This window comes from Haliotis asinina, chromosome 13 (assembly GCF_037392515.1).
Source record: "Haliotis asinina isolate JCU_RB_2024 chromosome 13, JCU_Hal_asi_v2, whole genome shotgun sequence".
Taxonomy (NCBI): Eukaryota; Metazoa; Mollusca; class Gastropoda; order Lepetellida; family Haliotidae; genus Haliotis; species Haliotis asinina.
The window spans coordinates 29,742,075-29,747,413 of NC_090292.1; positions in this window are offsets into that span (position 1 = coordinate 29,742,075).

Genomic DNA, 5,339 nt, shown 5'->3' on the forward strand with positions numbered 1-5,339 from the left:
TGCAGTTACTCACATGAAGCAGTTACTCATATGATGCAGTTACTCACATGAAGCAGTTACTCACATGATGCAGTTACTCACATGATGCAGTTACTTACATGATGCAGTTACTCATACGATGCAGTTACTTACATCATGCAGTTACTCACATGAAGCAGTTACTCACATGATGCAGTTACTCACACGATGCAGTTACTCACATGAAGCAGTTACTCATATGATGTTGTTACTTACATAATGCAGTTATACTTACATGATGCTATTCAGAGAAGACATGGATTAGAATTCATCTTCAGTAACATGTTTGTCGCAAGAGGTAACTAATGGGATCGGGTGGACACACTCGCTGACTTGTTTGACATGTCAGTGAGCATCAGTTGCAAAGATCGATGCTCATGCTGTTCATCACTCGATTGTCTGGTCCAGGCTTGATTATGTACACACCACCGCCATATGCTTGTTCCCATTAAAGATGACAAGCCAGTTCGATAAAAAGGTTGAAATCAACTTTTAAAGTGGCTGCATTGTCTTGTGGAAGGAAACACCAAACATGCAAACACAATAAAGATTTTGACTTTTCCTTGCTCATTACACTTTCACCATACTACAAATCGCCTTCCATCAGATCAGTGAAGCTAAAATTTCACCTCCTTATTGACACTGATTTGCTCCTGTTAAATATAGCTATTAGCAATAACTTCATGGCACTATAGTGATGGTATATGGCATATTTGTTAGTCGTAACACTGCATATACACTCCACTTCTACTCTGTATTTTGGGGTTTTTTTTACCTATGATGAATCACTGTACCTGACAATGCTCCTAAACTGTCAGTGTAAACAGTCAGTAAACCACATAGCAGCATCTGAAACTAGGGCAACCATACAAACACATTTGTATCCAAAAAAGGTAAAAACAGAACTTGTTAAAGAGTTTCCAATACTGATTACTGGCAGCCATTTGGAAAGATGTGTCACCATTATTGTAACAGACAATGGTATGGCACAGCAGTGTTCAGAGCTTCAAGTCATGATACATATTTTCTCTAAAAAAAAGAGTAATTATTTGGATCAGACAATAATTTTCTTCAGTTCAGTCAGTGAGGTTTTTCCCTTTTCTATTGCTAAAACCTGGGACAAAAAACACTGTTTCTTCTATTTCTTCAAACAAATTTTCCTCATAGTTCGAGTCCACCCTTTGCATGACAGTTGGCACCTTTGCTTCCACTAAATAACAGTGAGGTTCGTGACCCTTCGTACAAACTCCCTGATTCCTACAATGAAGACGCTCCATGCTGGTGCTATTCTTCTCTAACACTATATGTCTTACACAGGCCTTTCTACGGCAGATATGTGAACACACGAGTTGGTTGTCGTTTTCGTCTCTCCGGACAAGCGTGTCAGGAGTCAGCTTGTGGTGCAATATGTACGCAACTCTGTATGCAGGCATTTCTCTCCGTCCATGCCATTTAACCCACGTCCTTCCATATCCCTGCTTGTCTTTACACCCTGTCCAAACACGACAACCCTCGGCCGTCTCCTCCGACTTCTTCGTCATATTGGCTTTCAGCTTCTTCCTATAACTTTCATCCCAAGAAACATCGCCATTGGACAGTTCGTTGCTCTCTTCTTCTGCCATTTGAAAGACCTGTTCCTGACCTGACATTCGCTGTTAAGCCGATTTCAAAATTGGTTTATCTGAGAAGACTTGCTTGCGCCGCCATTTTCAAGCTAACGCGCTCCACCCCAACGTTTGCTACATGATTAAGCAGTAAGGGACTGCAACTTCGCTGTTGGGAGTTTTACCCAGAAATCAAAGTAAAACTGGTCTTTGGCGCCAGTAATGATATGTGGTATGCGCTTGAACAACTGGGGCACATATCCTTTCAAATTCTACAGTCAACACGAATGTGGAGCTGTACGCGAATGAATGTATTTTGTATTGACATCTATATCCATATATAAATGGGCCAGTAAAATATTATATGTATTTTTCATTGATATTTACACTGATGAAGAAGAAATGTGTTTTAATGTGTACATCGTCTAACTTTTAGAAATGTTTCCCCCACACTGGTGGATGAAAATACATTTGTGATGGCTTTTCTACGAAGTTATACAACACATCAATTTACACATCCCTCCATTTGTGGCTAGTCTATGGAGTTTGTTCTTTATCACCGCACTCAGTGAATTTATGGGATGGTATTAATTGGATGTAGACATAGAAAACATTCTCGTGCCGATAGAAACCTGTGTCCGTATGAAGTCAAATATTTATGAATTTTAAATCATGTTTCGTTTATCGATTCCACTTGTAGACGTAACCTCGGTCAGCCAGCTCGCAGGAAACTCGTCTTCATGAGTTTTAGCCGATTTATTCGTAGTAAACTGTATATGGCACGCGTTTGTGGCTTAAAATTCATTATTATTGTCAAAGATGTATGTTGCATTAATCATTTGTAGACATGGTGCTCATTAATGGGTTCATTATCCAGTAATATATTTGGCCCGCCGTGGCCCGGCCCGGCCCGACTTATAGGCCATCCCTCAATTTACACATCCCTCCATTTGTGGCTAGTCTATAGAGTTTGTTCTTTATCACCGCACTCAGCAGTATTCCAGCATGATCAAATGCAGAGACGGGGTTACTTACATATCTTTTCGATTGCCCACTTGGTTTAAGACAAGGTTGTTGCTCAAGTCCACTCCTGTTTTCCTTCTTCATTAGTGAATTCACTAATGATATCAATTTAAGTGGAAAACATGGAATACGTATGTACTCAGATCTTGTAGAAGTCCTGGTGCTCCCTTTCGCTGATGGCGTTGTTTTAGTTTGGGATACTGTGGTCGGTTTTCAAAATCAATTAAAACTCTTAGAAAGCAATACTACAGTATGGAAGTTAATTGTTGATTAAACAAAACAGAAATTGTAATATTCAGGAGGGGCGATCCTGTGATCACAAACGCTGGTTTATGATGGTCAGTTGTATCCATGTATCCGATTAGTATTCCTACAAAGGATTTTTGTTTTCAAACAGAATGAATTTGACTACATGTACACAGAACTTAGCTTTAAGGGGGGGGGGGGGGGGGGGGGGGGGGGGGGAAAGGGCTTTAATTCAAATTTTATCAGTGTTATAAGTTGTAATTATGTCCATTTATTATTTTCTCACGGTTTTGGTTTCAGGCAGTTGGCGATTTGAAGATCTTATAAATGAAATTCGCGTTAGATCAATGGATATGTTTAATCAAGAATGGAAATCCACCTTAGATTCAAGTTCACGATATGAATATTGCAGGATGTTTAAAATGTTACCCAAACCAGAAAAATATTTATCAATTATTACAACATTTAGTTTACGAAGATTGATTAATGAGGGTAGAAAACCGCTGTCGAGAACGAAAGTTGATAATGTCCTTTATGTAACATGCGGTTAGAGAATGAAATCCATTTTACACTGATATATCCTTGTTATCATGAATTAAGACAGAAATGCACACCAGACCATGTTTTTCTTTTTGCAAAACAACCCATATATGCAAATATGTCTTTGTTACAAAGTAATAACGAAGATATTCTTGTGCAATTGGCTTTGTATATAAAGCATGCTCTAGCAACAAGAGACCCTCTTCTGAAAACGAAATGTATACCCTTAAATATAATGGAAATATCCAAATATTAGTTCATCACTCTCGTGTATATGGGTCGTTCAACACTGTTACTCTTATGTTAATAGGCCGGATTCCTTTCATACAATAAATATATATATGACTTCGACTTTGAGTGGATGATCGAATCTGGACCAAACAATTCTTAATTATTATTTTCTATATCTATATAGCGCACATACCCATCCAACTTGTGCTTGCTCAAGGCTCTGGCATATATATATCCCTCGATCTTTGGATGTCAGTCTCAACGGCCTATCGTATTATCAATCTCAACTCCCTGGGGAGTATACATCTCTTACTGCCTCTAGGCGCACCGAGTTATTTGTGGCTCTCATCCTAACGAGGTACCCATTCACAGCTGGACGGACTGGGACACATTGTCACAGTACTTTGTCCATGTTTACTGCAAGTTGCTGTAGCCGCAAGTAGGTGTTTGCACGAATTCATGTGGCCACCATCTGGTCAGATACTAACAAATCCGTGTGTTTCCTGTACGTGCACAAGGTTGTGTACTGTACACCGGGGGCTGTGACAGCACGGATAGCGTCTGCTCTCAAAGTTGTCCCCAAAGTTTCTACACCCGGTCAAAGGTGTAAAAACCAGTGATTACTACAATGAACATCGATCTGTACAACACGTATACGTTGGAGTGAGTGAGTGAGTGAGTTGGCAACCGCATGATCACGTTAAGTGTTAAATGATCATGGTGAGTGAGTGTCTTTAATTTACGCTGTGTTCGAAATATTCCAGCAATATCACGACGAAGGACACCAGAAAGGGGCTTCAAACACTGTACCCTTGAGACGAATCGAACCCGGGTCTTCGGCGTGACAAACGAAAAGCCACCTTCCGTCCATGTTTCTCCATGGTGATCATGCACCTATGGTTTGTTAGTTTGGTTCGCTGTTTTACGACCATATTTACCAGTGATTGTCATCAACTATCAGCCAGGTGAGAGAGTCTAGTTTTGTGCCGCACGCAGCAATATTCCAGCTATATGACGGTCCGTAAATAGTCGAGTCTGGACCAGATAATCCACTGATCAACAGGATTTCAGATACGATGACACCTGTCCACGAAGCCAGCGAGCCTGATCATCCGATCCCGTTATTCGCCTCTTACGACAAATTAACATGGGTTACTGAAGACCAATTCTAACCCGGATCTTCAGGGGTGACAGCCCTTGTTACTCCACGGTGTTCAACTAAGGTTTGCTTATAACGGACTAACATCATAGAGTAAGTGTGATTCATTTCTGGTTGGTACTTTAGTCGAAATTCTCCTGAATGCATAGGGGCGGTAGGGATAGGCTCGTGGGTCGAGCTCTTCACTGGCCCGGGTTCAATCCCCTACGCGAGAATAATGTGTGAAGAGCATCCCTGGTGCCTTTCTTCTCACTACATGATATTTGCTCTTTCATCAAAGGCCTGTAAGTCAACGATGATTGATCGTTTGGGGAATATTTTTGCATGCTCACCGATAAATGAATTAAATCGCATTATCAAACTGTCACTCGTGAAATCTCTACTTCAGTCTTGACTTACATTATGTGTTTTGCTTCTGTTTCCGGAAAAATCCTTCCGCTCTAACACACAAGGCTCTTCTCCCGTCACTTTTTCAATGTGACAATTCCATTCCATTTTCGTTTCTTTGAAATAGCGAG